Below are 23435 nucleotides of genomic sequence, written 5' to 3' on the forward strand. Positions count from 1 at the left end.
AGAATCTAGTCCTTCATTTACCCCCTCATCACCTTCACAAACTGTTATGGTGTTGTCTGATAGAATCTAGTCCTTCATTTATCCCTCATCACCTTCACAAACTGTTATGTTGTTGTCTGATAGAATCTAGTCCTTCATTTATCCCTCATCACCTTCACAAACTGTTATGTTGTTGTCTGATAGAATCTAGTCCTTCATTTACCCCCTCATCACCTTCACAAACTGTTATGTTGTTGTCTGATAGAATCTAGTCCTTCATTTATCCCTCATCACCTTCACAAACTGTTATGTTGTTGTCTGATAGAATCTAGTCCTTCATTTACCCCCCTCATCACCTTCACAAACTGTTATGTTGTTGTCTGATAGAATCTAGTCCTTCATTTACCCCCCTCATCACCTTCACAAACTGTTATGTTGTTGTCTGATAGAATCTAGTCCTTCATTTATCCCTCATCACCTTCACAAACTGTTATGTTGTTGTCTGATAGAATCTAGTCCTTCATTTATCCCTCATCACCTTCACAAACTGTTATGTTGTTGTCTGATAGAATCTAGTCCTTCATTTACCCCCTCATCACCTTCACAAACTGTTATGGTGTTGTCTGATAGAATCTAGTCCTTCATTTACCCCCTCATCACCTTCACAAACTGTTATGTTGTTGTCTGATAGAATCTAGTCCTTCATTTACCCCCTCATCACCTTCACAAACTGTTATGTTGTTGTCTGATAGAATCTAGTCCTTCATTTACCACCTCATCACCTTCACAAACTGTTATGTTGTTGTCTGATAGAATCTAGTCCTTCATTTACCACCTCATCACCTTCACAAACTGTTATGTTGTTGTCTGATAGAATCTAGTCCTTCATTTACCACCTCATCACCTTCACAAACTGTTATGGTGTTGTCTGATAGAATCTAGTCCTTCATTTATCCCTCATCACCTTCACAAACTGTTATGTTGTTGTCTGATAGAATCTAGTCCTTCATTTACCCCTCATCACCTTCACAAACTGTTATGTTGTTGTCTGATAGAATCTAGTCCTTCATTTACCCCTCATCACCTTCACAAACTGTTATGGTGTTGTCTGATAGAATCTAGTCCTTCATTTACCACCTCATCACCTTCACAAACTGTTATGTTGTTGTCTGATAGAATCTAGTCCTTCATTTACCACCCATCACCTTCACAAACTGTTATGTTGTTGTCTGATAGAATCTAGTCCTTCATTTATCCCTCATCACCTTCACAAACTGTTATGTTGTTGTCTGATAGAATCTAGTCCTTCATTTACCCCTCATCACCTTCACAAACTGTTATGTTGTTGTCTGATAGAATCTAGTCCTTCATTTATCCCTCATCACCTTCACAAACTGTTATGTTGTTGTCTGATAGAATCTAGTCCTTCATTTACCCCTCATCACCTTCACAAACTGTTATGTTGTTGTCTGATAGAATCTAGTCCTTCATTTACCCCTCATCACCTTCACAAACTGTTATGGTGTTGTCTGATAGAATCTAGTCCTTCATTTACCACCTCATCACCTTCACAAACTGTTATGTTGTTGTCTGATAGAATCTAGTCCTTCATTTACCACCCATCACCTTCACAAACTGTTATGTTGTTGTCTGATAGAATCTAGTCCTTCATTTATCCCTCATCACCTTCACAAACTTATGTTGTTGTCTGATAGAATCTAGTCCTTCATTTACCCCTCATCACCTTCACAAACTGTTATGTTGTTGTCTGATAGAATCTAGTCCTTCATTTACCCCTCATCACCTTCACAAACTGTTATGTTGTTGTCTGATAGAATCTAGTCCTTCATTTATCCCTCATCACCTTCACAAACTGTTATGTTGTTGTCTGATAGAATCTAGTCCTTCATTTACCCCCTCATCACCTTCACAAACTGTTATGGTGTTGTCTGATAGAATCTAGTCCTTCATTTACCCCCTCATCACCTTCACAAACTGTTATGTTGTTGTCTGATAGAATCTAGTCCTTCATTTACCCCCTCATCACCTTCACAAACTGTTATGTTGTTGTCTGATAGAATCTAGTCCTTCATTTATCCCTCATCACCTTCACAAACTGTTATGTTGTTGTCTGATAGAATCTAGTCCTTCATTTACCCCTCATCACCTTCACAAACTGTTATGTTGTTGTCTGATAGAATCTAGTCCTTCATTTATCCCTCATCACCTTCACAAACTGTTATGGTGTTGTCTGATAGAATCTAGTCCTTCATTTACCCCCCTCATCACCTTCACAAACTGTTATGTTGTTGTCTGATAGAATCTAGTCCTTCATTTACCCCTCATCACCTTCACAAACTGTTATGTTGTTGTCTGATAGAATCTAGTCCTTCATTTACCCCCCTCATCACCTTCACAAACTGTTATGTTGTTGTCTGATATAATCTAGTCCTTCATTTATCCCTCATCACCTTCACAAACTGTTATGTTGTTGTCTGATAGAATCTAGTCCTTCATTTACCCCCCTCATCACCTTCACAAACTGTTATGTTGTTGTCTGATAGAATCTAGTCCTTCATTTACCCCCTCATCACCTTCACAAACTGTTATGGTGTTGTCTGATAGAATCTAGTCCTTCATTTACCCCCTCATCACCTTCACAAACTGTTATGTTGTTGTCTGATAGAATCTAGTCCTTCATTTACCCCCCTCATCACCTTCACAAACTGTTATGTTGTTGTCTGATAGAATCTAGTCCTTCATTTACCCCTCATCACCTTCACAAACTGTTATGGTGTTGTCTGATAGAATCTAGTCCTTCATTTACCCCTCATCACCTTCACAAACTGTTATGTTGTTGTCTGATAGAATCTAGTCCTTCATTTACCCCTCATCACCTTCACAAACTGTTATGGTGTTGTCTGATAGAATCTAGTCCTTCATTTACCACCTCATCACCTTCACAAACTGTTATGTTGTTGTCTGATAGAATCTAGTCCTTCATTTACCACCCATCACCTTCACAAACTGTTATGTTGTTGTCTGATAGAATCTAGTCCTTCATTTACCCCTCATCACCTTCACAAACTGTTATGTTGTTGTCTGATAGAATCTAGTCCTTCATTTATCCCTCATCACCTTCACAAACTGTTATGTTGTTGTCTGATAGAATCTAGTCCTTCATTTACCCCTCATCACCTTCACAAACTGTTATGTTGTTGTCTGATAGAATCTAGTCCTTCATTTACCACCTCATCACCTTCACAAACTGTTATGTTGTTGTCTGATAGAATCTAGTCCTTCATTTACCCCCCTCATCACCTTCACAAACTGTTATGTTGATGTCTGATAGAATCTAGTCCTTCATTTACCACCTCATCACCTTCACAAACTGTTATGTTGTTGTCTGATAGAATCTAGTCCTTCATTTATCCCTCATCACCTTCACAAACTGTTATGTTGTTGTCTGATAGAATCTAGTCCTTCATTTACCCCCCTCATCACCTTCACAAACTGTTATGTTGTTGTCTGATAGAATCTAGTCCTTCATTTATCCCTCATCACCTTCACAAACTGTTATGTTGATGTCTGATAGAATCTAGTCCTTCATTTACCACCTCATCACCTTCACAAACTGTTATGTTGTTGTCTGATAGAATCTAGTCCTTCATTTACCACCTCATCACCTTCACAAACTGTTATGTTGTTGTCTGATAGAATCTAGTCCTTCATTTATCCCTCATCACCTTCACAAACTGTTATGTTGTTGTCTGATAGAATCTAGTCCTTCATTTATCCCTCATCACCTTCACAAACTGTTATGTTGTTGTCTGATAGAATCTAGTCCTTCATTTATCCCTCATCACCTTCACAAACTGTTATGTTGTTGTCTGATAGAATCTAGTCCTTCATTTACACCTCATCACCTTCACAAACTGTTATGTTGTCGTCTGATAGAATCTAGTCCTTCATTTACCCCTCATCACCTTCACAAACTGTTATGGTGTTGTCTGATAGAATCTAGTCCTTCATTTATCCCTCATCACCTTCACAAACTGTTATGTTGTTGTCTGATAGAATCTAGTCCTTCATTTACCCCCTCATCACCTTCACAAACTGTTATGTTGTTGTCTGATAGAATCTAGTCCTTCATTTATCCCTCATCACCTTCACAAACTGTTATGTTGTTGTCTGATAGAATCTAGTCCTTCATTTACCCCTCATCACCTTCACAAACTGTTATGTTGTTGTCTGATAGAATCTAGTCCTTCATTTACACCTCATCACCTTCACAAACTGTTATGTTGTTGTCTGATAGAATCTAGTCCTTCATTTACCCCCTCATCACCTTCACAAACTGTTATGTTGTTGTCTGATAGAATCTAGTCCTTCATTTATCCCTCATCACCTTCACAAACTGTTATGTTGTTGTCTGATAGAATCTAGTCCTTCATTTACCCCCCTCATCACCTTCACAAACTGTTATGTTGTTGTCTGATAGAATCTAGTCCTTCATTTACCCCCTCATCACCTTCACAAACTGTTATGGTGTTGTCTGATAGAATCTAGTCCTTCATTTACCCCCTCATCACCTTCACAAACTGTTATGTTGTTGTCTGATAGAATCTAGTCCTTCATTTACCCCCCTCATCACCTTCACAAACTGTTATGTTGTTGTCTGATAGAATCTAGTCCTTCATTTATCCCTCATCACCTTCACAAACTGTTATGTTGTTGTCTGATAGAATCTAGTCCTTCATTTACCCCCCTCATCACCTTCACAAACTGTTATGTTGTTGTCTGATAGAATCTAGTCCTTCATTTACCCCTCATCACCTTCACAAACTGTTATGTTGTTGTCTGATAGAATCTAGTCCTTCATTTACCCCTCATCACCTTCACAAACTGTTATGTTGTCGTCTGATAGAATCTAGTCCTTCATTTACCCCTCATCACCTTCACAAACTGTTATGTTGTTGTCTGGCAGAATCTAGTCCTTCATTTACCCCTCATCACCTTCACAAACTGTTATGTTGTTGTCTAGCAGGTCTGATAGAATCTAGTCCTTCATTTATCCCTCATCACCTTCACAAACTGTTATGTTGTTGTCTGATAGAATCTAGTCCTTCATTTGCCCCTCATCACCTTCACAAACTGTTATGTTGTTGTCTGATATAATCTAGTCCTTCATTTGCCCCTCATCACCTTCACAAACTGTTATGTTGTTGTCTGATAGAATCTAGTCCTTCATTTACCCCTCATCACCTTCACAAACTGTTATGTTGTTGTCTGATATAATCTAGTCCTTCATTTACCCCTCATCACCTTCACAAACTGTTATGTTGTTGTCTGGCAGAATCTAGTCCTTCATTTACCCCTCATCACCTTCACAAACTGTTATGTTGTTGTCTGATAGAATCTAGTCCTTCATTTGCCCCCTCATCACCTTCACAAACTGTTATGGTGTTGTCTGATAGAATCTAGTCCTTCATTTGCCCCCTCATCACCTTCACAAACTGTTATGAAATGTTCATTGGTGTGTGTGTTAATGCAGTGTACTTTTGTGTGCCGTGTAAAACATCTGAAAAATAATTTATTAAAGATTGATATTAGCCATGTTTAAACTTGGTGCTAATATGTGTCCTGCCCTTGGCTTTAAAGGCAATGTTTCCGCGTTGGCAGAGATGGTACATGCGAATGGTATCTCTGCGTCGAGACTAGGGTTGGGCGAGCCCTGCGTCGAGACTAGGGTTGGGCGAGCCCTGCGTCGAGACTAGGGTTGGCCGAGCCCTGCGTCGAGACTAGGGTTGGCCGAGCCCTGCGTCGAGACTAGGGTTGGCCGAGCCCTGCGTCGAGACTAGGGTTGGGCGAGCCCTGCGTCGAGACTAGGGTTGGGCGAGCCCTGCGTCGAGACTAGGGTTGGCCGAGCCCTGCGTCGAGACTAGGGTTGGCCGAGCCCTGCGTCGAGACTAGGGTTGGCCGAGCCCTCTCATTGTTTTTGGACCTTCAGATTTTGACAGTGACGTTCTAACCACCGTGCCAAAATGTATGGTCTGAAAGTCCACAACACCTGAGAAATAAACAATGATTTCATTCTAAAGTAAAAAATATAGATATGGACCTTACGATGTGGTATCCACCTTGACAATAGTATGTCTTGTCTGAAAGTCCAAAAACAGTGAGAATAAATTTTTACTTCCTCTTCAGCCAACACTGTAATTTTACATGAAGCTTTGCTGCCCCGTGTGAGGATCGAACTCACGACCTTCAGATTATGAGACTGACGCGCTACCTACTGCGCCAACGAGGCACAGTTTATCAATAATTCAAAATAAAAAAATATCGATACCGACCTTCAGATTTTGACAGTGACGTTCTAACCACCGTGCCAAAATGTATGGTCTGAAAGTCCACAACACCTGAGAAATAAACAATGATTTCATTCTAAAGTAAAAAATATAGATATGGACCTTAAGATGTGGTATCCACCTTGACAATAGTATGTCTTGTCTGAAAGTCCAAAATCAACGAGAATTAATTTTTACTTCCTCTTCAGCCAACACTGTAATTTTACATAAAGCTTTGTTGCCCCGTGTGAGGATCGAACTCGCGACCTTCAGATTATGAGACTGACGCGCTACCTACTGCGCCAACGAGGCCCAGTTTATCAATTATTCGAAAGAAAAAAATATCGATACCGACCTTCATATTTTGACAGTGACGTTCTAACCACCGTGCCAAAATGTATGGTCTGAAAGTCCACAACACCTGAGAAATAAACAATGATTTCATTCTAAAGTAAAAAAATATAGATATGGACCTTAAGATGTGGTATCCACCTTGACAATAGTATGTCTTGTCTGAAAGTCCAAAAACAATGAGAATTAATTTTTACTTCCTCTTCACCCAACACTGTAATTTTACATAAAGCTTTGCTGCCCCGTGTGAGGATCGAACTCACGACCTTCAGATTATGAGACTGACGCGCTACCTACTGCGCCAACAAGGCACAGTTTATCAATAATTCAAAAGAAAAAAATATCGATACCGACCTTTAGATTTTGACAGTGACGTTCTAACCACCGTGCCAAAATGTATGGTCTGAAAGTCCACAACACCTGAGAAATAAACAATGATTTCATTCTAAAGTAAAAAATATAGATATGGACCTTAAGATGTGGTATCCACCTTGACAATAGTATGTCTTGTCTGAATGTCAAAAACAATGAGAATTAATTTTTACTTCCTCTTCAGCCAACACTGTAATTTTACATAAAGCTTTGCTGCCCCGTGTGAGGATCGAACTCACGACCTTCAGATTATGAGACTGACACGCTACCTACTGCGCCAACGAGGCACAGTTTATCAATAATTAGAAAGAGAAAAATATCGATACCGACCTTTAGATTTTGACAGTGACGTTCTAACCACCGTGCCAAAATGTATGGTCTGAAAGTCCACAACACCTGAGAAATAAACAATGATTTCATTCTAAAGTAAAAAATATAGATATGGACCTTACGATGTGGTATCCACCTTGACAATAGTATGTCTTGTCTGAAAGTCCAAAAACAATGAGAATTAATTTTTACTTCCTCTTCACCCAACACTGTAATTTTACATAAAGCTTTGCTGCCCCGTGTGAGGATCGAACTCACGACCTTCAGATTATGAGACTGACGCGCTACCTACTGCGCCAACGAGGCACAGTTTATCAGTAATTCAAAAGAAAAAAATATCGATACCGACCTTCAGATTTTGACGGTGACGTTCTAACCACCGTGCCAAAATGTATGGTCTGAAAGTCCACAACACCTGAGAAATAAACAATGATTTCATTCTAAAGTAAAAAATATAGATATGGACCTTAAGATGTGGTATCCACCTTGACAATAGTATGTCTTGTCTGAAAGTCCAAAAACAATGAGAATTTATTTTTACTTCCTCTTCAGCCAACACTGTAATTTTACATAAAGCTTTGCTGCCCCGTGTGAGGATCGAACTCACGACCTTCAGATTATGAGACTGATGCGCTACCTACTGCGACAACGAGGCACAGTTTATCAATATTCAAAATATAAAAATATCGATACCGACCTTCAGATTTTGACAGTGACGTTCTAACCACCATGCCAAAATGTATGGTCTAAAAGTCCACAACACCTGAGAAATAAACAATGATTTCATTCTAAAGTAAAAAATATAGGTATGAACCTTACGATGTGGTATCCACCTTGACAATAGTATGTCTTGTCTGAAAATTCAAGAACAATGAGAATTAATTTTTACTTCCTCTTCAGCCAACACTGTAATTTAAAAAAAAGAACTGCTGCCACGTGTGAGAATCGAACTCAAGACCTTCAGATTATGAGACTGACGCGCTACCTACTGCGCCAACGAGGCCCAGTTTATCAATTATTCGAAAGAAAAAAATATCGATACCGACCTTCATATTTTGACAGTGACGTTCTAACCACCGTGCCAAAATGTATGGTCTGAAAGTCCACAACACCTGAGAAATAAACAATGATTTCATTCTAAAGTAAAAAATATAGATATGGACCTTAAGATGTGGTATCCACCTTGACAATAGTATGTCTTGTCTGAAAGTCCAAAAACAATGAGAATTTATTTTTACTTCCTCTTCAGCTAACACTGTAATTTTACATAAAGCTTTCCTGCCCCGTGTGAGGATCGAACTCACGACCTTCAGATTATGAGACTGACGCGCTACCTACTGCGCCAACGAGGCCCATTTTATCTATTATTCGAAAGAAAAAAATATCGATACCGACCTTCATATTTTGACAGTGATGTTCTAACCACCGTGCCAAAATGTATGGTCTGAAAGTCCACAACACCTGAGAAATAAACAATGATTTCATTCTAAAGTAAAAAATATAGATATGGACCTTAAGATGTGGTATCCACCTTGACAATAGTATGTCTTGTCTGAATGTCAAAAACAATGAGAATTAATTTTTACTTCCTCTTCAGCCAACACTGTAATTTTACAAAAAGCTTTACTGCCCCGTGTGAGGATCGAACTCACGACCTTCAGATTATGAAACTGACGCGCTACCTACTGCGCCAACGAGGCACAGCTTATCAATAATTCGAAAGAAAAAAATATCGATACCGACCTTCATATTTTGACAGTGACGTTCTAACCACCGTGCCAAAATGTATGGTCTGAAAGTCCACAACACCTGAGAAATAAACAATGATTTCATTCTAAAGTAAAAAATATAGATATGGACCTTAAGATGTGGTATCCACCTTGACAATAGTATGTCTTGTCTGAAAGTCCAAAAACAATGAGAATTAATTTTTACTTCCTCTTCAGCCAACACTGTAATTTTACATAAAGCTTTGCTGCCCCGTGTGAGGATCGAACTCACGACCTTCAGATTATGAGACTGACGCGCTACCTACTGCGCCAACGAGGCACAGTTTATCAATAATTCAAAAGAAAAAAATATCGATACCGACCTTCAGATTTTGACGGTGACGTTCTAACCACCGTGCCAAAATGTATGGTCTGAAAGTCCACAACACCTGAGAAATAAACAATGATTTCATTCTAAAGTAAAAAATATAGATATGGACCTTAAGATGTGGTATCCACCTTGACAATAGTATGTCTTGTCTGAATGTCAAAAACAATGAGAATTAATTTTTACTTCCTCTTCACCCAACACTGTAATTTTACATAAAGCTTTGCTGCCCCGTGTGAGGATCGAACTCACGACCTTCAGATTATGAGACTGACGCGCTACCTACTGCGCCAACGAGGCACAGTTTATCAATAATTCAAAAGAAAAAAATATCGATACCGACCTTCATATTTTGACAGTGACGTTCTAACCACCGTGCCAAAATGTATGGTCTGAAAGTCCACAACACCTGAGAAATAAACAATGATTTCATTCTAAAGTAAAAAATATAGATATGGACCTTAAGATGTGGTATCCACCTTGACAATAGTATGTCTTGTCTGAAAGTCCAAAAACAATGAGAATTAATTTTTACTTCCTCTTCAGCCAACACTGTAATTTTACATAAAGCTTTGCTGCCCCGTGTGAGGATCGAACTCACGACCTTCAGATTATGAGACTGACACGCTACCTACTGCGCCAACGAGGCACAGTTTATCAATAATTAGAAAGAGAAAAATATCGATACCGACCTTTAGATTTTGACAGTGACGTTCTAACCACCGTGCCAAAATGTATGGTCTGAAAGTCCACAACACCTGAGAAATAAACAATGATTTCATTCTAAAGTAAAAAATATAGATATGGACCTTAAGATGTGGTATCCACCTTGACAATAGTATGTCTTGTCTGAAAGTCCAAAAACAATGAGAATTTAATTTTACTTCCTCTTCAGCCAACACTGTAATTTTACATAAAGCTTTCCTGCCCCGTGTGAGGATCGAACTCACGACCTTCAGATTATGAGACTGACGCGCTACCTACTGCACCAACGAGGCACAGTTTATCAATAATTCGAAAGAAAAAAATATTGATACCGACCTTCAGATTTTGACAGTGACGTTCTAACCACCGTGCCAAAATGTATGGTCTGAAAGTCCACAACACCTGAGAAATAAACAATGATTTCATTCTAAAGTAAAAAAATATAGATATGGACCTTAAGATGTGGTATCCACCTTGACAATAGTATGTCTTGTCTGAATGTCCAAAAACAATGAAAAATAAATTTTTACTTCCTCTTCAGCCAACACTGTAATTTTACAATAAGCTTTACTGCACCGTGTGAGGATCGAACGCACGAACTTCAGATTATGAGACTGACGCGCTACCTACTGCGCCAACGAGGCACAGGTTATCAATAATTCGAAAGAAAAATATATCGATACCGACCTTCATATTTTGACAGTGACGTTCTAACCACCGTGCCAAAATGTATGGTCTGAAAGTCCACAACACCTGAGAAATAAACAATGATTTCATTCTAAAGTAACTAATATAGATATGGACCTTAAGATGTGGTATCCACCTTGACAATAGTATGTCTTGTCTGAAAGTCCAAAAACAATGAGAATTTAATTTTACTTCCTCTTCAGCCAACACTGTAATTTTACATAAAGCTTTCCTGCCCCGTGTGAGGATCGAACTCACGACCTTCAGATTATGAGACTGACGCGCTACCTACTGTGCCAACGAGGCACAGTTTATCAGTAATTTGAAAGAAAAAAATATCGATACCGACCTTCAGATTTTGACAGTGACGTTCTAACCACCGTGCCAAAATGTATGGTCTGAAAGTCCACAACACCTGAGAAATAAACAATGATTTCATTCTAAAGTAAAAAATATAGATATGGACCTTACGATGTGGTATCCACCTTGACAATAGTATGTCTTGTCTGAATGTCAAAAACAATGAGAATTAATTTTTACTTCCTCTTCAGCCAACACTGTAATTTTACAAAAAGCTTTACTGCCCCGTGTGAGGATCAAACTCACGACCTTCAGATTATGAGACTGACGCACTACCTACTGCGCAAACGAGGCACAGCTTTTCAATAATTCGAAAGAAAAAAATATCGATACCGACCTTCATATTTTGACAGTGACGTTCTAACCACCGTGCCAAAATGTATGGTCTGAAAGTCCACAACACCTGAGAAATAAACAATGATTTCATTCTAAAGTAAAAAATATAGATATGGACCTTAAGATGTGGTATCCACCTTGACAATAGTATGTCTTGTCTGAAAGTCCAAAAACAATGAGAATTTATTTTTACTTGCTCTTCAGCTAACACTGTAATTTTACATAATGCTTTCCTACCCCGTGTGAGGATCGAACTCACGACCTTCAGATTATGAGACTGACGCGCTACCTACTGCGCCAACGAGGCACAGTTTATCAATTATTCGAAAGAAAAAAATATCGATACCGACCTTCATATTTTGACAGTGACGTTCTAACCACCGTGCCAAATTGTATGGTCTAAAAGTCCACAACACCTGAGAAATAGACAATGATTTCATTCTAAAGTAAAAAATATAGATATGGACCTTAAGATGTGGTATCCACCTTGACAATAGTATGTCTTGTCTGAAAGTCCAAAAACAATGAGAATTAATTTTTACTTCCTCTTCAGCCAACACTGTAATTTTACAATAAGCTTTACTGCCCCGTGTGAGGATCGAACTCACGACCTTCAGATTATGAGACTGACGCGCTACCTACTGCGCCAACGAGGCACAGTTTATCAATTATTCGAAAGAAAAAAATATCGATACCGACCTTCATATTTTGACAGTGACGTTCTAACCACCGTGCCAAAATGTATGGTCTGAAAGTCCACAACACCTGAGAAATAAACAATGATTTCATTCTAAAGTAAAAAATATAGATATGGACCTTACGATGTGGTATCCACCTTGACAATAGTATGTCTTGTCTGAATGTCCAAAAATAATGAGAATTAATTTTTACATCCTCTTCAGCCAACACTGTAATTTTTCAACAAGTTTAACTGCCCCGTGTGAGGATCGAACTCACAACCTTCAGAATATGAGACTGACGCGCTACCTACTGCGCCAACTAGGCACATCTTATCAATAATTTGAGAAGAAAAAAAATATCGATACCGACCTTCATATTTTGACAGTGACGTTCTAACCACCGTGCCAAAATGTATGGTCTGAAAGTCCACAACACCTGAGAAATAAACAATGATTTCATTCTAAAGTAAAAAATATAGATATGGACCTTACGATGTGGTATCCACCTTGACAATAGTATGTCTTGTCTGAAAGTCCAAAAACAATGAGAATTTATTTTTACTTACTCTTCAGCCAACACTGTAATTTTACATAAAGCTTTGCTGCCCCGTGTGAGGATCGAACTCATGACCTTCAGATTATGAGACTGATGCGCTACCTACTGCGCCAACGAGGCACAGTTTATCAATATTCAAAATAAAAAAATATCGATACCGACCTTCAGATTTTGACAGTGACGTTCTAACCACCGTGCCAAAATGTATGGCCTGAAAGTCCACAACACCTGAGAAATAAACAATGATTTCATTCTAAAGTAAAAAATATAGGTATGGACCTTACGATGTGGTATCCACCTTGACAATAGTATGTCTTGTCTGAAAATTCAAGAACAATGAGAATTAATTTTTACTTCCTCTTCAGCCAACACTGTAATTTAAAAAAATGAACTGCTGCCACGTGTGAGAATCGAACTCAAGACCTTCAGATTATGAGACTGACGCGCTACCTACTGCTCCAACGAGGCACAGTTTCTCAATAATTCGAAAGAAAGAAATATCGATACCGACCTTCAGATTTTGACAGTGACGTTCTAACCACCGTGCCAAAATGTATGGTCTGAAAGTCCACAACACCTGAGAAATAAACAATGATTTCATTCTAAAGTTAAAAATATAGATATGGACCTTACGATGTGGTATCCACCTTGACAATAGTATGTCTTGTCTGAAAGTCCAAAAACAATGAGAATAAATTTTTACTTCCTCTTCAGCCAACACTGTAATTTTACATAAAGCTTTGCTGCCCCATGTGAGGATAGAACTCACGACCTTCAGATTATGAGACTGACGCGCTACCTACTGCGCCAACGAGGCACAGTTTATCAATAATTCAAAAGAAAAAAATATCGATACCGACCTTCAGATTTTGACAGTGACGTTCTAACCACCGTGCCAAAATGTATGGTCTGAAAGTCCACAATACCTGAGAAATAAACAATGATTTCATTCTAAAGTAAAAAATATAGATATGGACCTTAAGATGTGGTATCCACCTTGACAATAGTATGTCTTGTCTGAATGTCAAAAACAATGAGAATTAATTTTTACTTCCTCTTCAGCCAACACTGTAATTTTACAAAAAGCTTTACTGCCCCGTGTGAGGATCGAACTCACGACCTTCAGATTATGAGACTGACGCGCTACCTACTGCGCAAACGAGGCACAGCTTTTCAATAATTCGAAAGAAAAAAATATCGATACCGACCTTCATATTTTGACAGTGACGTTCTAACCACCGTGCCAAAATGTATGGTCTGAAAGTCCACAACACCTGAGAAATAAACAATGATTTCATTCTAAAGTAAAAAATATAGATATGGACCTTAAGATGTGGTATCCACCTTGACAATAGTATGTCTTGTCTGAAAGTCCAAAAACAATGAGAATTAATTTTTACTTCCTCTTCAGCCAACACTGTAATTTTACAATAAGCTTTACTGCCCCGTGTGAGGATCGAACTCACGACCTTCAGATTATGAGACTGACGCGCTACCTACTGCGCCAACGAGGCACAATTTATCAATAATTCGAAAGAAAAAAATATCGATACCGACCTTCATATTTTGACAGTGACGTTCTAACCACCGTGTCAAAATGTATGGTCTGAAAGTCCACAACACCTGAGAAATAAACAATGATTTCATTCTAAAGTAAAAAATATAGATATGGACCTTACGATGTGGTATCCACCTTGACAATAGTATGTCTTGTCTGAATGTCCAAAAATAATGAGAATTAATTTTTACATCCTCTTCAGCCAACACTGTAATTTTTCAACAAGTTTAACTGCCCCGTGTGAGGATCGAACTCACAACCTTCAGAATATGAGACTGACGCGCTACCTACTGCGCCAACTAGGCACATCTTATCAATAATTCGAGAAAAAAAAAATATCGATACCGACCTTCATATTTGGACAGTGACGTTCTAACCACCGTGCCAAAATGTATGGTCTGAAAGTCCACAACACCTGAGAAATAAACAATGATTTCATTCAAAAGTAAAAAATATAGATATGGACCTTAAGATGTGGTATCCACCTTGACAATAGTATTTCTTGTCTGAATGTCCAAAAACAATGAGAATTAATTTTTACTTCCTCTTCAGCCAACACTGTAATTTTACATGAAGCTTTGCTGCCCCGTGTGAGGATCGAACTCACGACCTTCAGATTATGAGACTGACGCGCTACCTACTGGACAACGAGGCACAGTTTATCAATAATTCGAAAGAAAAAAATATCGATACCGACCTTCAGATTTTGACAGTGACGTTCTAACCACCGTGCCAAAATGTATGGTCTGAAAGTCCACAACACCTGAGAAATAAACAATGATTTCATTCTAAAGTAAAAAATATAGATATGGACCTTACGATGTGGTATCCACCTTGACAATAGTATGTCTTGTCTGAAAGTCCAAAAACAATGAGAATTTATTTTTACTTCCTCTTCAGCTAACACTGTAATTTTACATAAAGCTTTCCTGCCCCGTGTGAGGATCGAACTCACGACCTTCAGATTATGAGACTGACGCGCTACCTACTGCGCCAACGAGGCCCAGTTTATCAATTATTCGAAAGAAAAAAATATCGATACCGACCTTCATATTTTGACAGTGACGTTCTAACCACCGTGCCAAAATATATGGTCTGAAAGTCCACAACACCTGAGAAATAAACAATGATTTCATTCTAAAGTAAAAAATATAGGTATGAACCTTACGATGTGGTATCCACCTTGACAATAGTATGTCTTGTCTGAAAATTCAAGAACAATGAGAATTAATTTTTACTTCCTCTTCAGCCAACACTGTAATTTAAAAAATAGAACTGCTGCCACGTGTGAGAATCGAACTCAAGACCTTCAGATTATGAGACTGACGCGCTACCTACTGCTCCAACGAGGCACAGTTTATCAATAATTCGAAAGAAAAAAATATCGATACCGACCTTCAGATTTTGACAGTGACGTTCTAACCACCGTGCCAAAATGTATGGTCTGAAAGTCCACAACACCTGAGAAATAAACAATGATTTCATTCTAAAGTAAAAAATATAGATATGGACCTTACGATGTGGTATCCACCTTGACAATAGTATGTCTTGTCTGAAAGTCCAAAAACAATGAGAATTTATTTTTACTTCCTCTTCAGCCAACACTGTAATTTTACATAAAGCTTTGCTGCCCCGTGTGAGGATCGAACTCACGACCTTCAGATTATGAGACTGATGCGCTACCTACTGCGCCAACGAGGCACAGTTTATCAATATTCAAAATAAAAAAATATCGATACCGACCTTCAGATTTTGACAGTGACGTTCTAACCACCATGCCAAAATGTATGGCCTGAAAGTCCACAACACCTGAGAAATAAACAATGATTTCATTCTAAAGTAAAAAATATAGGTATGGACCTTACGATGTGGTATCCACCTTGACAATAGTATGTCTTGTCTGAAAATTCAAGAACAATGAGAATTAATTTTTACTTCCTCTTCAGCCAACACTGTAATTTAAAAAAATGAACTGCTGCCACGTGTGAGAATCGAACTCACGACCTTCAGATTATGAGACTGACGCGCTACCTACTGCGCCAACGAGGCACAGCTTATCAATAATTCGAAAGAAAAAAATATCGATACCGACCTTCATATTTTGACAGTGACGTTCTAACCACCGTGCCAAAATGTATGGTCTGAAAGTCCACAACACCTGAGAAATAAACAATGATTTCATTCTAAAGTAAAAAATATAGATATGGACCTTAAGATGTGGTATCCACCTTGACAATAGTATGTCTTGTCTGAAAGTCCAAAAACAATGAGAATTAATTTTTACTTCCTCTTCAGCCAACACTGTAATTTTACATAAAGCTTTGCTGCCCCGTGTGAGGATCGAACTCACGACCTTCAGATTATGAGACTGACACGCTACCTACTGCGCCAACGAGGCACAGTTTATCAGTAATTAGAAAGAGAAAAATATCGATACCGACCTTTAGATTTTGACAGTGACGTTCTAACCACCGTGCCAAAATGTATGGTCTGAAAGTCCACAACACCTGAGAAATAAACAATGATTTCATTCTAAAGTAAAAAATATAGATATGGACCTTAAGATGTGGTATCCACCTTGACAATAGTATGTCTTGTCTGAATGTCAAAAACAATGAGAATTAATTTTTACTTCCTCTTCACCCAACACTGTAATTTTACATAAAGCTTTGCTGCCCCGTGTGAGGATCGAACTCACGACCTTCAGATTATGAGACTGACGCCCTACCTACTGCGCCAACGAGGCCCAGTTTATCAATTATTCGAAAGAAAAAAATATCGATACCGACCTTCATATTTTGACAGTGACGTTCTAACCACCGTGCCAAAATGTATGGTCTGAAAGTCCACAACACCTGAGAAATAAACAATGATTTCATTCTAAAGTAAAAAATATAGGTATGAACCTTACGATGTGGTATCCACCTTGACAATAGTATGTCTTGTCTGAAAATTCAAGAACAATGAGAATTAATTTTTACTTCCTCTTCAGCCAACACTGTAATTTAAAAAATAGAACTGCTGCCACGTGTGAGAATCGAACTCAAGACCTTCAGATTATGAGACTGACGCGCTACCTACTGCTCCAACGAGGCACAGTTTATCAATAATTCGAAAGAAAAAAATATCGATACCGACCTTCAGATTTTGACAGTGACGTTCTAACCACCGTGCCAAAATGTATGGCCTGAAAGTCCACAACACCTGAGAAATAAACAATGATTTCATTCTAAAGTAAAAAATATAGATATGGACCTTAAGATGTGGTATCCACCTTGACAATAGTATGTCTTGTCTGAAAGTCCAAAAACAATGAGAATTTATTTTTACTTCCTCTTCAGCCAACACTGTAATTTTACATAAAGCTTTGCTGCCCCGTGTGAGGATCGAACTCACGACCTTCAGATTATGAGACTGATGCGCTACCTACTGCGCCAACGAGGCACAGTTTATCAATATTCAAAATAAAAAAATATCGATACCGACCTTCAGATTTTGACAGTGACGTTCTAACCACCATGCCAAAATGTATGGCCTGAAAGTCCACAACACCTGAGAAATAAACAATGATTTCATTCTAAAGTAAAAAATATAGGTATGGACCTTACGATGTGGTATCCACCTTGACAATAGTATGTCTTGTCTGAAAATTCAAGAACAATGAGAATTAATTTTTACTTCCTCTTCAGCCAACACTGTAATTTAAAAAAATGAACTGCTGCCACGTGTGAGAATCGAACTCAAGACCTTCAGATTATGAGACTGACGCGCTACCTACTGCGCCAACGAGGCACAGTTTATCAATAATTCAAAAGAAAAAAATATCGATACCGACCTTCAGATTTTGACAGTGACGTTCTAACCACCGTGCCAAAATGTATGGTCTGAAAGTCCACAATACCTGAGAAATAAACAATGATTTCATTCTAAAGTAAAAAATATAGATATGGACCTTAAGATGTGGTATCCACCTTGACAATAGTATGTCTTGTCTGAAAGTCCAAAAACAATGAGAATTTATTTTTACTTGCTCTTCAGCTAACACTGTAATTTTACATAATGCTTTCCTACCCCGTGTGAGGATCGAACTCACGACCTTCAGATTATGAGACTGACGCGCTACCTACTGCGCCAACGAGGCACAGTTTATCAATTATTCGAAAGAAAAAAATATCGATACCGACCTTCATATTTTGACAGTGACGTTCTAACCACCGTGCCAAATTGTATGGTCTAAAAGTCCACAACACCTGAGAAATAGACAATGATTTCATTCTAAAGTAAAAAATATAGATATGGACCTTAAGATGTGGTATCCACCTTGACAATAGTATGTCTTGTCTGAAAGTCCAAAAACAATGAGAATTAATTTTTACTTCCTCTTCAGCCAACACTGTAATTTTACAATAAGCTTTACTGCCCCGTGTGAGGATCGAACTCACGACCTTCAGATTATGAGACTGACGCGCTACCTACTGCGCCAACGAGGCACAGTTTATCAATAATTCAAAAGAAAAAAATATCGATACCGACCTTCAGATTTTGACAGTGACGTTCTAACCACCGTGCCAAAATGTATGGTCTGAAAGTCCACAATACCTGAGAAATAAACAATGATTTCATTCTAAAGTAAAAAATATAGATATGGACCTTAAGATGTGGTATCCACCTTGACAATAGTATGTCTTGTCTGAATGTCAAAAACAATGAGAATTAATTTTTACTTCCTCTTCAGCCAACACTGTAATTTTACAAAAAGCTTTACTGCCCCGTGTGAGGATCGAACTCACGACCTTCAGATTATGAGACTGACGCGCTACCTACTGCGCAAACGAGGCACAGCTTTTCAATAATTCGAAAGAAAAAAATATCGATACCGACCTTCATATTTTGACAGTGACGTTCTAACCACCGTGCCAAAATGTATGGTCTGAAAGTCCACAACACCTGAGAAATAAACAATGATTTCATTCTAAAGTAAAAAATATAGATATGGACCTTAAGATGTGGTATCCACCTTGACAATAGTATGTCTTGTCTGAAAGTCCAAAAACAATGAGAATTTATTTTTACTTGCTCTTCAGCTAACACTGTAATTTTACATAAAGCTTTCCTACCCCGTGTGAGGATCGAACTCACGACCTTCAGATTATGAGACTGACGCGCTACCTACTGCGCCAACGAGGCACAGTTTATCAATTATTCGAAAGAAAAAAATATCGATACCGACCTTCATATTTTGACAGTGACGTTCTAACCACCGTGCCAAATTGTATGGTCTAAAAGTCCACAACACCTGAGAAATAGACAATGATTTCATTCTAAAGTAAAAAATATAGATATGGACCTTACGATGTGGTATCCACCTTGACAATAGTATGTCTTGTCTGAATGTCCAAAAATAATGAGAATTAATTTTTACATCCTCTTCAGCCAACACTGTAATTTTTCAACAAGTTTAACTGCCCCGTGTGAGGATCGAACTCACAACCTTCAGAATATGAGACTGACGCGCTACCTACTGCGCCAACTAGGCACATCTTATCAATAATTCGAGAAAAAAAAAATATCGATACCGACCTTCATATTTGGACAGTGACGTTCTAACCACCGTGCCAAAATGTATGGTCTGAAAGTCCACAACACCTGAGAAATAGACAATGATTTCATTCAAAAGTAAAAAATATAGATATGGACCTTAAGATGTGGTATCCACCTTGACAATAGTATTTCTTGTCTGAATGTCCAAAAACAATGAGAATTAATTTTTACTTCCTCTTCAGCCAACACTGTAATTTTACATGAAGCTTTGCTGCCCCGTGTGAGGATCGAACTCACGACCTTCAGATTATGAGACTGACGCGCTACCTACTGGACAACGAGGCACAGTTTATCAATAATTCGAAAGAAAAAAATATCGATACCGACCTTCAGATTTTGACAGTGACGTTCTAACCACCGTGCCAAAATGTATGGTCTGAAAGTCCACAACACCTGAGAAATAAACAATGATTTCATTCTAAAGTAAAAAATATAGATATGGACCTTACGATGTGGTATCCACCTTGACAATAGTATGTCTTGTCTGAAAGTCCAAAAACAATGAGAATTTATTTTTACTTCCTCTTCAGCTAACACTGTAATTTTACATAAAGCTTTCCTGCCCCGTGTGAGGATCGAACTCACGACCTTCAGATTATGAGACTGACGCGCTACCTACTGCGCCAACGAGGCCCAGTTTATCAATTATTCGAAAGAAAAAAATATCGATACCGACCTTCATATTTTGACAGTGACGTTCTAACCACCGTGCCAAAATGTATGGTCTGAAAGTCCACAACACCTGAGAAATAAACAATGATTTCATTCTAAAGTAAAAAATATAGATATGGACCTTAAGATGTGGTATCCACCTTGACAATAGTATGTCTTGTCTGAATGTCAAAAACAATGAGAATTAATTTTTACTTCCTCTTCAGCCAACACTGTAATTTTACAAAAAGCTTTACTGCCCCGTGTGAGGATCGAACTCACGACCTTCAGATTATGAGACTGACGCGCTACCTACTGCTCCAACGAGGCACAGTTAATCAATAATTCGAAAGAAAAAAATATCGATACCGACCTTCAGATTTTGACAGTGACGTTCTAACCACCGTGCCAAAATGTATGGTCTGAAAGTCCACAACACCTGAGAAATAAACAATGATTTCATTCTAAAGTTAAAAATATAGATATGGACCTTAAGATGTGGTATCCACCTTGACAATAGTATGTCTTGTCTGAAAGTCCAAAAACAATGAGAATTTATTTTTACTTGCTCTTCAGCTAACACTGTAATTTTACATAATGCTTTCCTACCCCGTGTGAGGATCGAACTCACGACCTTCAGATTATGAGACTGACGCGCTACCTACTGCACCAACGAGGCACAGCTTATCAATTATTCGAAAGAAAAAAATATCGATACCGACCTTCATATTTTGACAGTGACGTTCTAACCACCGTGCCAAATTGTATGGTCTGAAAGTCCACAACACCTGAGAAATAAACAATGATTTCATTCTAAAGTAAAAAATATAGATATGGACCTTAAGATGTGGTATCCACCTTGACAATAGTATGTCTTGTCTGAATGTCAAAAACAATGAGAATTAATTTTTACTTCCTCTTCAGCCAACACTGTAATTTTACAAAAAGCTTTACTGCCCCGTGTGAGGATCGAACTCACGACCTTCAGATTATGAGACTGACGCGCTACCTACTGCGCAAACGAGGCACAGCTTTTCAATAATTCGAAAGAAAAAAATATCGATACCGACCTTCATATTTTGACAGTGACGTTCTAACCACCGTGCCAAAATGTATGGTCTGAAAGTCCACAACACCTGAGAAATAAACAATGATTTCATTCTAAAGTAAAAAATATAGATATGGACCTTAAGATGTGGTATCCACCTTGACAATAGTATGTCTTGTCTGAAAGTCCAAAAACAATGAGAATTTATTTTTACTTGCTCTTCAGCTAACACTGTAATTTTACATAAAGCTTTCCTACCCCGTGTGAGGATCGAACTCACGACCTTCAGATTATGAGACTGACGCGCTACCTACTGCGCCAACGAGGCACAGTTTATCAATTATTCGAAAGAAAAAAATATCGATACCGACCTTCATATTTTGACAGTGACGTTCTAACCACCGTGCCAAATTGTATGGTCTAAAAGTCCACAACACCTGAGAAATAGACAATGATTTCATTCTAAAGTAAAAAATATAGATATGGACCTTACGATGTGGTATCCACCTTGACAATAGTATGTCTTGTCTGAATGTCCAAATATAATGAGAATTCATTTTTACTTCCTCTTCAGCCAACACTGTAATTTTTCAACAAGTTTAACTGCCCCGTGTGAGGATCGAACTCACAACCTTCAGAATATGAGACTGACGCGCTACCTACTGCGCCAACTAGGCACAACTTATCAATAATTCGAGAAAAAAAAAATATCGATACCGACCTTCATATTTGGACAGTGACGTTCTAACCACCGTGCCAAAATGTATGGTCTGAAAGTCCACAACACCTGAGAAATAAACAATGATTTCATTCAAAAGTAAAAAATATAGATATGGACCTTAAGATGTGGTATCCACCTTGACAATAGTATTTCTTGTCTGAATGTCCAAAAACAATGAGAATTAATTTTTACTTCCTCTTCAGCCAACACTGTAATTTTACATGAAGCTTTGCTGCCCCGTGTGAGGATCGAACTCACGACCTTCAGATTATGAGACTGACGCGCTACCTACTGCGCCAACGAGGCCCAGTTTATCAATTATTCGAAAGAAAAAAATATCGATACCGACCTTCATATTTTGACAGTGACGTTCTAACCACCGTGCCAAAATGTATGGTCTGAAAGTCCACAACACCTGAGAAATAAACAATGATTTCATTCTAAAGTAAAAAATATAGATATGGACCTTAAGATGTGGTATCCACCTTGACAATAGTATGTCTTGTCTGAATGTCAAAAACAATGAGAATTAATTTTTACTTCCTCTTCAGCCAACACTGTAATTTTACAAAAAGCTTTACTGCCCCGTGTGAGGATCGAACTCACGACCTTCAGATTATGAGACTGACGCGCTACCTACTGCTCCAACGAGGCACAGTTAATCAATAATTCGAAAGAAAAAAATATCGATACCGACCTTCAGATTTTGACAGTGACGTTCTAACCACCGTGCCAAAATGTATGGTCTGAAAGTCCACAACACCTGAGAAATAAACAATGATTTCATTCTAAAGTTAAAAATATAGATATGGACCTTAAGATGTGGTATCCACCTTGACAATAGTATGTCTTGTCTGAAAGTCCAAAAACAATGAGAATTTATTTTTACTTGCTCTTCAGCTAACACTGTAATTTTACATAATGCTTTCCTACCCCGTGTGAGGATCGAACTCACGACCTTCAGATTATGAGACTGACGCGCTACCTACTGCGCCAACGAGGCACAGTTTATCAATTATTCGAAAGAAAAAAATATCGATACCGACCTTCATATTT

General features: G+C 38.3%; 1 long non-coding RNA gene and 11 other non-coding genes across 12 annotated transcripts; all 12 read right to left on the minus strand.

Annotated features, from left to right (window-relative positions):
- Nucleotides 1-2501: 2501 nt before the first annotated feature.
- On the minus strand, nucleotides 2502-2886 carry LOC139568442 (uncharacterized). The gene is made up of 3 exons (XR_011673605.1): nucleotides 2817-2886; nucleotides 2635-2756; nucleotides 2502-2573 (listed from the first exon to the last, which is right to left on the minus strand). It is a non-coding gene; the product is annotated as an uncharacterized lncRNA (long non-coding RNA).
- A 3330-nt stretch (nucleotides 2887-6216) lies between these two features.
- trnam-cau (transfer RNA methionine (anticodon CAU)) lies at nucleotides 6217-6289 on the minus strand. The gene has a single exon. It is a non-coding gene; the product is annotated as a tRNA-Met (tRNA).
- Nucleotides 6290-7612: 1323 nt separating this feature from the next.
- trnam-cau (transfer RNA methionine (anticodon CAU)) lies at nucleotides 7613-7685 on the minus strand. The gene has a single exon. It is a non-coding gene; the product is annotated as a tRNA-Met (tRNA).
- A 973-nt stretch (nucleotides 7686-8658) lies between these two features.
- trnam-cau (transfer RNA methionine (anticodon CAU)) lies at nucleotides 8659-8731 on the minus strand. The gene has a single exon. It is a non-coding gene; the product is annotated as a tRNA-Met (tRNA).
- A 624-nt stretch (nucleotides 8732-9355) lies between these two features.
- trnam-cau (transfer RNA methionine (anticodon CAU)) lies at nucleotides 9356-9428 on the minus strand. Its single transcript has one exon. It is a non-coding gene; the product is annotated as a tRNA-Met (tRNA).
- Nucleotides 9429-9703: 275 nt separating this feature from the next.
- On the minus strand, nucleotides 9704-9776 carry trnam-cau (transfer RNA methionine (anticodon CAU)). The gene has a single exon. It is a non-coding gene; the product is annotated as a tRNA-Met (tRNA).
- A 2371-nt stretch (nucleotides 9777-12147) lies between these two features.
- On the minus strand, nucleotides 12148-12220 carry trnam-cau (transfer RNA methionine (anticodon CAU)). The gene has a single exon. It is a non-coding gene; the product is annotated as a tRNA-Met (tRNA).
- Nucleotides 12221-14241: 2021 nt separating this feature from the next.
- On the minus strand, nucleotides 14242-14314 carry trnam-cau (transfer RNA methionine (anticodon CAU)). Its single transcript has one exon. It is a non-coding gene; the product is annotated as a tRNA-Met (tRNA).
- Nucleotides 14315-15288: 974 nt separating this feature from the next.
- On the minus strand, nucleotides 15289-15361 carry trnam-cau (transfer RNA methionine (anticodon CAU)). Its single transcript has one exon. It is a non-coding gene; the product is annotated as a tRNA-Met (tRNA).
- Nucleotides 15362-18775: 3414 nt separating this feature from the next.
- Nucleotides 18776-18848, minus strand: trnam-cau (transfer RNA methionine (anticodon CAU)). Its single transcript has one exon. It is a non-coding gene; the product is annotated as a tRNA-Met (tRNA).
- Nucleotides 18849-20519: 1671 nt separating this feature from the next.
- On the minus strand, nucleotides 20520-20592 carry trnam-cau (transfer RNA methionine (anticodon CAU)). Its single transcript has one exon. It is a non-coding gene; the product is annotated as a tRNA-Met (tRNA).
- Nucleotides 20593-22612: 2020 nt separating this feature from the next.
- Nucleotides 22613-22685, minus strand: trnam-cau (transfer RNA methionine (anticodon CAU)). The gene has a single exon. It is a non-coding gene; the product is annotated as a tRNA-Met (tRNA).
- Between the last annotated feature and the right edge of the window lie 750 nt (nucleotides 22686-23435).

This window comes from Salvelinus alpinus, chromosome 2, assembly GCF_045679555.1.
Source record: "Salvelinus alpinus chromosome 2, SLU_Salpinus.1, whole genome shotgun sequence".
NCBI lineage: Eukaryota > Metazoa > Chordata > Actinopteri > Salmoniformes > Salmonidae > Salvelinus > Salvelinus alpinus.